Below are 12,509 nucleotides of genomic sequence, written 5' to 3'. Positions count from 1 at the left end.
TAATTCATTTAAAAATGACGAAAGTCTTGTTTTGTGCTCTAGACAGTCCTGTACATATATATATTTGCAACCATGTTCTTAATTGAAACGTTTTAAAAAATCGCTAGTTTGCTACACTAACGTTACATTGCTGATTTGCACAACGGTCCCGCAGACTAGCCTTGAATGGACTCCATGCATGTCTACAGTTTTAACAAGTTTGTAAAACGATCCAAAGTTTGTGATCAACACTTGTCGGCTCTGGTGACGTAGCAGCCAGCTAGCGACGGTGTATGATGACGTAACCGTAACCAAGTGGTGTCTCATTTCATAGTGGTATGTGTTCACCCCTAGCGCTTACCACTCGGTTTCGAGGGACAAGGGCTAGGGGTAAGACGAAGGGGTAGGGGAAAGGGAAGGGGTAAGACAGAGAAATGGGATTCACCCTTAAACTACTTCAGTCTGTGTGCATTGAATTTATTTAATACACGAGTTTCACAATTTAAGTTGAATTACTGAAATAAATGAACTCTGCACGACATTCTAATTTATTGAGATGCACCTGTATATACATTTTATACTGACACTATTTGTGAATTCACTGTTAAAAACATACATGTACAAGTTTACTAATGCTTTCTGTTTTGATTTAATAGCCTTTTAGGCACTTATATATCACTAGACTGTAAAAATAAACATTCAAAATCAGATAGATAATTTTACATTATTTTCCAGTTCTTTTAGTATTGTTTATTGTGAGTTTGTTTGTATTTAATTATGTCAGTTGTGATCCCTCATGAAAGATCGCCCTCCTCTGTGTGCATGAAGATGAAAATAGTCTTTAAAACAGTGATTAGTATTTGCCTGATTAACTCAACACACAAACAGACCTGCAAAGTAAAACTGAAACTTAAAATTGTTGTACGGTCCATTTGATTTATTTTTCTTTCTTTTTTTTTCAAATGGAATAAACTGGCAGAGAAAGTTAATACTTTTGTCTTTTACAGTTTGAATTTGAATGAAACGTAATATATTATACATTTTAATATTATGATAAATATTTTGCAGAGAGAAAGAAAAAACATTAGCATATAAATGCAGTTTCTGCTTGTTTTGATACCAGTTTGATAAAAATAATTAAACCTGTAACAATGACACAAATCACACCCTGTTTACTTCAGACTTATCAATATATTGGGCTTGGAGAATCATATGGGTCTCTGCTTTGAAGAATACAAAGAAACAACACAATCTTATAGAATTTATAGCAGAAAGTCCACATATAAATGTAATCATTCATATTAGAGTTTATGAAGATAACGGGGAAGTGAAACCTTATTCTTTTGCTAAAGTATAATTTCCGTTGTGGACACACCCTGAATTAGCTTACAGTTCATAAATCTGCTTTCAGAGGGTCTGCATTCAGTGTTACAAGCATCATCAGCGGCAAGCCACTTTATTTTTGTCAAAATATATATGGTGCTTGATCATAGATCCTCTATTCAATCAAATATATATTCAATCAAATAATCTAATTTCTCCAATGAAAAAGGAGCAAAGTTCTTGTAGAATCATCTGAAAATGTTGAATAGATTAAACCAATATAATTCTTTGATACATAAACTTTTATTTCAGTTTTGTAGATTGTTTTGTCCAAGTACACAAGAAGCTGTTGAATACAAAGTGTGCTGTGAAATGATGGTTGCTTTATGTAATGTTCTGATGCTAAAGACGGACATGTTAATTAATATTGATATGAATATGTTTGTTACATTATATACATATTTCAGTCATCTTTCAGTCACATTACAGATATATATAAAAAAATGCATTATTGTACTACAGTAAGTTTGTTATTATCCTACACTGTGCATCAGTAAATTTTAATAACATAATTTTTAATTTCCAACACAAATACCTAAACATTCTTAAATCAAGATATATGAGAAGCACAGTGACCTAAGATTTTATGTCTAGATTTCTGAAAATGTGATCAAAGGGAATTTATGCTTAAAACAAGAAAAAAATATATATCTGCATGTGAGGGAAAAAATAAATAAATAATAATAATTCAACGGGAAAATAAGACTTTTTTTTTTTTACCCCATTGGTAGATATTTTCTTGCTTCAAGCATAAACTTATTTAATTTTGATCAAAACTTCCGAACACAAGACTTAATATCTTAATCTTAATATAACAAACTTTTTCCAAAAATAAGAACGTTAAGATGATTGGACAAGTCAAAAATGTTGAGTAAGAAATCATTTTTGCAGTGAAACACAACAATCATTTTGATTTGAATAAATTAGCTCAATTTATATGTTTGCTACAACTTGAAAAACTGTTTTATATTACCATTTTTGTGCCAGCATTTGTCCCCTCATATCATTCAGTGTATGGATATATAGCCAACACAACTATTCATTTTTAACTTCTAAAACTTCTAGTTTGTTAAGCCTATATTTGAATGTTTTTTATGGCTAAAGGTCTGGTGATTTCCATTGTAATCAAAAGCAGGCTGGACTAGGAATTTCCTCAGGAAAAACGTCACATTAACATCCTTTACTTTAATTCAGTCTGCATTTGTCCTTGGAACAATGAAACAGTGATCACACCCTGAAAAATCTGCCATTTATATTCCTGCTTTCAGGAGGAAGCGATCAGCTTTAGAAGCGACATCAGAGGTAAGACACCACTTTCTTTTTGTGCAAATGGGTCATAGTTTGTTGGTCATAGTGTTTAAAAAGCCTAATATATCCTAATATAAGCGACTTTTAATGCTATTTTGTTTCTCATTATGTATTTCTTAATAAGTCATTTTGCTAGTGATTGGGTAAAAATTCTTCTAAAGTTTCTATAAATTTTTCAAAAATGTATCCAGGTGCAAACATGTGGGCGGAAGATGACTTGGGTCCAGGTGCTCCTCCATGCATTGAGAGTTACAGAGAACCAGTATGTGATCAAGTCTACACAATGTATCATGGCACAACCAGGGAGGCTGCTGGAAAAATCAAACGGTCTGGCTTCAAGCAGTCTTCTGGTGGCATGCTTGGACGTGGCGTCTACCTCAGCCGAGATCTACAGAAGGCCTCCAGATACCCTTTAGATCTACCTGAGAACCAGAGAGTGGTTCTGAGAGTGAAGGTCAGTGTTGGGAAAGTGAAGAAGATTGACCGTCAAGGTCATCCAATGCAGAAAACCTGGCATGATAAGGGGTACGACACTGCCTGGTGCCCTCCAGGATGTGGCATGGTGCCAAGCGGCCTCGAAGAAGACTGTGTCTGGGATCCAAAACGAATCACAGTCATTGATGAAATACGCCCCAAAACACAAAGAGCTCAAAGTGCCCGCCGTTATTGAAGTGTGCTTTACTATGAAGTGCGAGGTTAATAGTTCTGAAATGTTTTTTTGTGTGTGTGTGTGTTATACCAGCTGTTTAATATAAACCACTCAAGTAACTCTTGTCTTGTCTTGTCACTCAAGTGCTTTGAAATGATCATCATATTGTAATACAATGAAATAAATCATGAATAAATTAAACATACTTAATTGACATATCTTTGAGTTATGTTTTCTATTATGTTTTTATATTTAATAAATTAATAAATATAAATGACTATAAATATGTATCATAAACCAGCAAAATAAAACAAAGGGAATATTTAAGGAGAACATGGCATTAACTTTTGATATCTGATTTAGTCAGTCAGCAAGCAGAAGGTTTTTTTCTATTAAAGAAATACATAAAATGAAACTCGCCTATGCTTTTTAGACCGATGTATATTGCACACTGATCCTCTCCTCCACCTCCTTTCCAAAACTGAAGCTTGGATCTTTTTGTTTCCAAAAGAAATTCAGGCCAACATAAGCTATAAGCTAAATAAATTTAAAAAATCCAATAATGTTTACAAAGATGAAGATAAACTAAAACTCAGTGGAAGATCATGCTGCGTTTAGTTTCACTTTCACTATTGTGTAAAATCCGCCCACTTTTCCCAGCCCTCTTCCAGAAGTGTTTTTCTGTGTATTTATGTAGAGGCTATGTGTGTGTTTGTTTATAATTTTTTAATAAAAATACAGTTTATAGTGTTATATTAATAGAGTTATTGTCATAACATTATGCTTAAAGGGATAGTTCTCCCAAAAATGATAATTCAGTTATTAATTACTCAGCTTCATGTCGTTCCAAATCCATAAGACCTTCGTTCATCTTCAGAACACAAATTAAGATATTTTTGATGAGATCCGAGAGCTTTCTGACCCTCCACAGACAGCAGCCACGATCAAGGCACAGAAACGCAGTACGGATATCGTTAAAACACATCAGTGTCTTACATCAGTGGTTCAACCGTAATTTTATGAAGCTACGAGATAGAACCAGTCATAGAAGATTTTTTTAAAAACATGTCTAATGTTTGCGACTGTCACCAAAATAGAAGAAAGTAAAAATAAAAAATAAAAAGTAACAAAAGAGCTAAAGCATTGAACATTTTCATTTCCAACATTAGGACAATAATTAATGAGTTCCAATCAACAGCAAATGTTACAAATCTTCCATCAGTATTTTGTCTGTGTCTATTGTCTTAATGAAACCTGAGGAAGATAGTTTGAGTGACCAAAGACTCTCCAAGGATCACAGCTGGAGAATTGCAGAAAACAGTTGAGTCTTGGGGTCAGAAAGCCTTATAAAGGGCCGTGGATGGATCTTCCAACAGAACAATAATCCAAAAGGACCACAAAAATGGGTCACTGAGCAAAAAACAAAGGTTCTGCCATGAGCATCCCAGTCCTCTGACCTGAACCCTACAGAAAACTGAAGAGGAGAGAGTTTATCATGGAGCTGTGAATCTGAAGGGTCTGAAGTGAATCTGGATGAAGGATTGGTCTCTGATCTCTTATTTAACCTAATGCTTCAGGCATTACAGGCATTACAGCTGTTATCTTGGCAAAAGGATGATGCAAAAAGTATTGAATAAAAGGTTGCCATTAATTGTTGCCAGTGTGTATTAGAGAAAAAATTACTTTAATGAAAAAATACTTTAATAGTGTTTTGTGATTTATTTATTTAATAAAAGATCAAAATGATTAACATTGCAGATTTATTTTCACAGGCTTCTTTGTTCAAGGGTGCCAATAATTTTGATATATAAAGACTGGAAACACAACGTTAATCTGAAGTTAAAGCTTCCTGGTAGGTTTAATTTAAGCCTCAATTTAGTCCTGAAGTAGCTCTAGTCTTCCTCCAGGAAATCAGCCTATTAAATTCTGTATTAGACTAAGTCTAAGACTATTTAAAACCATGACAAAGAAAGCAGATTTCTGTTCATCTGGTTTCAAGGGCCATTTTAATCTCTGTCCGGGAAACCGCCTCTATGTGTATGTGCATAAATGTAGATTTTAAATACTAATAATTGCATTCAATGCATGTTTATTCACAGCATGAATGTTTCTGTGTTGATGCAGTAGTTCGGTATACTGATGATCAAATGATGCACGGGCATTCTGGATTTATAACATGCTTGGCATGTTAATGTTAGTTACTTAAAGGAGCTGGAGATTTTGTACATTTGTACTTTTGTTTCGTACATTTGTTTGCAAATGCGGATCATTGTCTGAGGAAGTGCTCATTCTATGCACCACATGTATCAGTTTAGTAAATTCTAATGTCTTGTGTTGTATTTCATTATTATTGTTAATTATTTTGATTGTTTATTAACCACTTGCAAGTGCAGTTAAACAGTTTATTAGGAACAAACAAACAAATAAACAACAGAAGAGTCAAGACATTGTGGGTGCAATATCCAAAATATCCAAAACAGTGGCAGGAAACTGGAACCCAGGAAAACAGGAGACAGCAGAAACTGCATGAGAAAACACAAAACAGACGTGAGCAACACAATGAACGGACAAAGACAAAGCAAACATGGTGACAATACATACACTACCAGTCAAATTATTTAAACAGTAAGATTTGTAATGTTTTTTTTTATAAGAAGTGTCTTCAGCTCACCAAGCCTGCATTTATTTGATCCAAAGTACAGCAAAAACAGTACATTAGATTTATTATAATATATAGGCCTACATATTGTTACTATTCAAAATAAATAAAGCACCCCCACACACACACACACTAAAATTAATAAATACATTAGTGAGCATGTTGATAGGCTTATCAGGAGCAACTATATTATTACATTAGCAATCACCAATATTGCCCACGTGATTTTATAACATAGATGCACACATGCTTTGCATGTATTATCATACAATACAAAAACAACATTTTATAACTAAATTATTATTGTTAAGCTTATTATAAACATGTTTGAGCAGGTATTTGCAAACAGAGTAGGCTACTTCACAGTAAAGATTGGTCTAAACTTTCTTAGATATTATTTTTATATCATTGTTTATAGAACATAACTATCCTCACGTCGTGCAACATTTAAATGTAATGAAAGGTTGCCTATCATATTTCAAAATGTTGCACTCATTTCACACATTTTATTCTGGAGTTATAGTTTGGGAAAAGTTCAACTCGTAAATGCATTCAACTTTGTCACAACAACACATTATCGAACGCCAATAAGAAACATTACTTACTCGGTATAGAATATCTCCTCCTCCGCCGGCTCCAGCTGCGCTCGCGCTCTGTTTGTGAGGTAAACAAAGCTATCAGCGCGTCTTCTGGGGATAAATACAAGGCTTTTTCCTCACAGCGTGTTCTTCCAAAACTGAAAAGTATCCGAGATGAATGCGTTGCTGCTTTGTTTATGGTGGTGTGGGCGTTTACATGCCGCGTGGCTCGCGTGGAGATTTGTAATAACAATAGCGCGAGCAGCGCGTGGGTGTGACCTAATTAGAGATAATGAGACCAGATGGAAAAACTGGACCTGCCGTTGGTTTCATACAGATTACTTTATCACAGAATATTTGTTTTCGGTAAGACTTACTTCGTTTAACAGTAGACATGTCAAGCTTTCTATAGATATATTTCTCATGTCTCTGTGTGAAGTATTTGCTGAGTTACAGTTCATTTTAGTAACGTTCAAAAAGCAGTTCGCGGAGACGGAGAATACAGAGAGCGCACCCTGTTTGTTTTCTTTATTCTTTAAAAGCACAAAGTTTAGTTGTTATTATGAGTGTATACAAATAAAAGTAGACCCCTTACAGGTTGGTGTATTGCTCTTATCAGTACGATCAAAAATGGCAGAGTAATTCAAGTTCATTTCGCCTCAAAACGCGTATCGGCGTTTGTCGACCCCAGAGGGTTAAATTTGCCAAGATGTCAGGCGCTCTGGCTCCTGGTAAACAATGGACTATGGTGGCTGGTGTCTCTATTTTCACGTTACGTACAATAGAATCGCCAATAACTAGAGCACTTTCATCAGGTTTCTCAGTGGGTGCGTCACTGAGTGGGGAGAACCTGTTTGATGTTTTGATCAGAACGGAAGAGTGGTGTTTTGACCCGCGACTAGGCTGCCTCACAGTCACCCAGTTACCCTGCTGCATGGGCTCAACTGGAACCGAACAATGTACAGGACTTGCTGAACTAGTTGCATCCAAAGCCGTATCTACAGCCCTCACATTCTTACTGTCCTCAGTTAAAGTTTGGATGTGTGTCTCTAGTTCTAAAATCTTCTCTGTCAGCCTAACTCTATCGCCGACAGAGAGAGATAAACTGTACATGTGACATGAAGTGCAAATAACAAGAGAAGGAGAAGCCATTACTCACCGTGATAGATGAATGATTCACTTACCACTGTTGTTTGATGAACTCGTGAATTCAAACGGAGTGAGAGAGAGAGATAAAATGGAGCGAGAAAAAGAAAACTAGTGCTGTCAATCGATTAAAAAATTTAATCGCGTTAACCACAGTCACGGGCTGTGATTAATCATGATTAATCGCAAATTTAAAATACTAGGATTTACCTGTAAATGTGTTGAAAAAGAAATGCATGAAACTAGTTTAAGTATACAGAACCTTTCACACCTCCGCCAGGTATGAGACATCCTTATTATTCTTTTGTTTTTATTCAGCCATTATCAGCCTTTAAACTGGCAATAAAACGTTTACCAAGCCACATCGCTTCAATCCCAGTATACATTTACCCAACTATTATCAAAAGTATTTCTAAATAAATACAACAAAACATTTCTTGCGACCTTACATGAAGTATTATGACAAAATGCATTATGAAGAAGAATTGGACCTGTTCTGCAGGTGCATTAGAGCTAATATTAGCATCATGCTTCATAAGACAATTTATGAGATTAATAGTACACTTTTAACTCAGATCTCACTTCAAACCACCATCGAGTGTTTGTAATAACTTCCTTTTACGATCACATGTGGAATTTGGTCGTTTACTGTTGTTAAAATATGCTATTTATAACCTTTTATATCGCTGCACAAATTAGCTTTTCAGATGTTCACATTCATCTCAAGAAAATCACATACAGACCATATCTATCGTAATCGTGTGTTTATTATCTTATATAATCTATAGTGGCTGTTGTCATGTTTATTTCTGCTGCTCTGCTGAAACTCACGTTGTTTGTGATACAACCGCCTCTCCGTTCTTAAGTTGCCAGGGATACATTCCAAGTTTAATACACATTAGTAAAAGGATCTATTTAAATTTTTATTTGTCTACACTTTGAGCGGCTGCTGTACATTATAAAAGTAGCCCAAAAAACCGCAACCCACGGCTCTGTAATTTTTTCCCGCGACTGTATTTTCAAAATAGCCCACTTGTGCCGTTATCCTGGCAACACTGGTTCACTGCACCCTCATCACACAGTGATAGATAACCTTCCGCTGCGATGGTGAGAAGAAGTTGGGGTCAAACCTTATCAAACGATTAATCTGCGTAAAAAAAATATTAAAAAGCGATTAACGCGTTAACGTTGACACCCCTAGAATAATAGGCGTGAATAGAAACGCTAATATAACCGGCTAATGAATGCTAACGCGTGGTGCACGCGTTGCACTCACGTTTTTTTTTTTTAAAGCGAATGGTCAAATTATTCAGATTAGTTTGATAGATAATATCAGAAATATGGAGGGAATTAAGTTATATTTTATCACTTTAAACAACAGAGAGTGATAGAAAGATAGAGTTTCAGCAGAAAAGCGAAGCTACACGGAGCTACAATCACAAACCTCTCAGCAGAACGGCAGACAGGGGCAATCGAGACAGACAGGAGCAATCGAGACTCAAGAATACCATATTCGCCATAAGAAAAGGCTCAGAGAAGTTGTGGCCAATACCCTGTCTAGGGTTCAAAAAAGCCGGTGGAAAGCTAAGTGTATCAATGTGGTGGTTACTGTATATAATTTTTTTTTTTAGTTTGTAAATTTGTGTTGGGGGTGTTACGTCCCAGGACATGTATAAGTGGGAGCAGGGGCGTCGCTAGTGGGGGGAAAAGGGTGACAGAGTGTATAGGGCCCAGTGGATGGCAGTGGTATGTATCTATGTAGATTGTTTTCTGGAGTTACATTACATTTTACATTACATTTACTCATTTAGCAGATGCTTTTATCCAAAGTGACTTACAAATGAGGACAATGGAAGCAATCAAAATCAACAAAAGAGCAATGATAAGCAACTGCTATAACAAGTCTCAGTTAGCTTAACTTAGTACATGTAGCAAGTTTTTTTTTTTTTTAAATGATATAATAAATAAAAAGAAAACAAATAGAATATAAAAACAATAGATCAAGCTAGTGTTAGAGGCCTTTTTTGTTTTTGTTAAGTGTATAATAAATAAAAAGAAAAGGAATAGATAGAATAGAAAAAGAATAGAGAAGCTAATGTTAAGTTTTTTTTAAAGAAAACAAGCAGTTAGTAAATTAATAGAGTGCAAGTCTAAAAGGGAGTGCAAGTCTTTTTTTTAAAGAATAGAATTAGAATAGAGATGGCTAGAGTTAGATGGAAGTGATATGTTTTCAGCCGATTCTTGAAGATGGCTAAGGATTCAGCTGCTCAGATTGAGTTGAGCAGGTCATTCCACCAGGAGGAAACATTTAATTTAAAAGTCTGTGAAAGTGATTTTGTCACTCTTTGGGATGGCACAATAAAGCGACGTTCATTTGCAGAACACAAGTTTATAGATGGCACATAAGTCTGAAGTAATGAATTTAGGTAAAGGGGTGCAGATCCAGTGGTGGTTTTGTAGGCAAACATTAATGCTTTGAATTTTATGCGAGCAGCTATTAGTAGTCAGTGAAAATTGATAAACAGAGGTGTTATGTGCATTCTTTTTGGCTCATTAAAAATGAATATTGTTGCCGTGTTTTGCATTAATTGTAAAGGTTTGATAGAACTGGCAGGAAGACCTGCCAAGAGAGCATTGCAATAGTCCAGCCTGGACAGAACAAGAGCTTGAACAAGGAGTTGTGAAGCATGTTCTGAAAGAAAGGGCCTGATCTTCTTGATGTTGTATAAAGCAAATCTGCAGGACCGGGCAGTTTTAGCAATGTGGTCTGAGAAAGTCAGCTGATCATCAATCATAACTCCAAGGTTTCTGGCTGTTTTTGAAGGAGTTATGGTTGATGGGCCTAACTGGATGGTGACATTGTGATGAAACGATGGGTTTAGAGGAATCACAAGCAGTTCTGTCTTGGCAAGGTTGAGTTGAAGGTGATGGTCCTTCATCCAGCAAGAAATGTCTGTTAGACAAGCTGAGATGCGAGCAGCTATTTTCAGATCATCAGGATGGAATGAGAGGTAGAGTTGAGTGTCATCAGCATAGCAGTGAAAAGCCATGTTTCTGAATGACAGAGCTCAGTGATGCCATGTAGACAGAGAAGAAAATGGTCCAAGAACTGAGCCCTGAGGCACCCCAGTAGTTAGATGATGCGACTTGGACACCTCACCTCTCCAAGATACCTTGAAGGACCTATCTGAGAGGTAAGACTCAAACCATTGGAGTGCAGTTCCTGAGATGCCCTTTGCCAATAGTGTTGACAGGAGGATCTGGTGGTTAACAGTGTCAAAAGCAGTGGACGGATCCAGCAAGTTAAGTATTGAAGATTTGGAATCCGCTCTTGCTAGTCTTTGGGCTTCAACATCTGAGAGCAAGGCAGTCTCGGTTGAATGTTCACTTCTGAAACCAGACTGGTTGCTGTCGAGGAGGTTGTTCTGTGTGAGAAAGGCAGAGACTTGGTTGAACACAGCTTGTTCAAGTGTTTTTGCAATGAAAGGAAGAAGGGAAACCGGTCTGTAGTTCTCTAAAAGAGATGGATTAAGAGTGGGTTTCTTAAGTAGTGGGGTTATACGAGCCTGTCTAAATGCTGAGGGAAAAACACCGGTCTGAATTGGATGTATTAATGTATTAATGACATCAGACAGCCTATGGGCAGAAGGGGTGGTACGGGCTGGCCTAGAAGACAGTGTCTAAACCACTTTCTGGAGCAGAAAGTATCAGTAGCACTGTTGGCATCAAGAGATGCTAACTGTGCAAAGGGAGGAAGCGAAGATGAAACCATAGCAGATAGCCGGGAGGGTGAGAGTGAGCGTAGGTTACGTCGAAAGATGACATGTGGGGGGGTATGTGTTGTGTCAGGAACCATGTTGAGGTTAAGAGTGAGGAGGAAGTGATCCGAGGTGTACAGTGGAGTAACCAGTACATGATCAGTGGATCAGTGTCGTGTGTAAATAAGGTTCAGTTGGTTGCCTGATTTGTGAGTAGCCATAGTTAACATTCTCTTGAGATCAAAAGAGGCAAGCAGAGTGTTGAAGTCTGCAGCCTGAGGTTTATCTATGTGGATGTTGAAGTCTCCAAGCATAACTAGGGGAGTACCATCCCCAGGAAAGGTTGAGAGCAGCACATCTAATTCATCCAACAATTTGCCTTGTGGTCCTGGGGGTCGATAAACAACTAAAATGGATTTTAAAAGGGTGGGTAATAGTGACTGAATACCCAGAGAAGGTAAAGGAATACATTTCCAATCATTAGAGATAAGCAGACCAGTACCTCCACCTTTTCCAGTCAGACGGGAAGTGTGGGAAAAAGATAAATTATTGGAGAGTGCTGCAGGAGTTGCAGTGTCCTCTGGTTTGATCCAGGTCTCTGTCAGGGCCATGAGGTTTAGTCTTGAATGACTAGTAACAGATGTAATGAAATCTGCTTTGTTTACTGCAGACTGACAATTCCAGAGACCAATAGAAAAAGAAATTTGTGTTTTAGTAGACACAGGCAAAGTGCGCAGGTTGTTAGGATTGCGCTGCCTATAGTGTGTGATGCGTGGAGTCGCACGGTAGAGTCGATGGTCTTTAGCCTCTTCTCTCTTCACACAAGGGCTGCCACGGTATACTAACCTTTTTTATACCCTATTGATAAAAACGGAGATTGAATTCAGCTGAACACACTTTACTGTTTCTCACAACAAAGGGCTAAGCAAGCGCACAACACTGACAAGGTATGCGACAGAGTATGAGGCCAAACGCAACTTCAGCACGTCTCAACACAGTAAACAAAACAAGCGTTTTTTGGCACTATACCAAAAATAACAACTGGGTTA

This window comes from Onychostoma macrolepis, chromosome 25, assembly GCF_012432095.1.
Source record: "Onychostoma macrolepis isolate SWU-2019 chromosome 25, ASM1243209v1, whole genome shotgun sequence".
NCBI lineage: Eukaryota > Metazoa > Chordata > Actinopteri > Cypriniformes > Cyprinidae > Onychostoma > Onychostoma macrolepis.
This window is presented reverse-complemented; position numbering follows the sequence as displayed.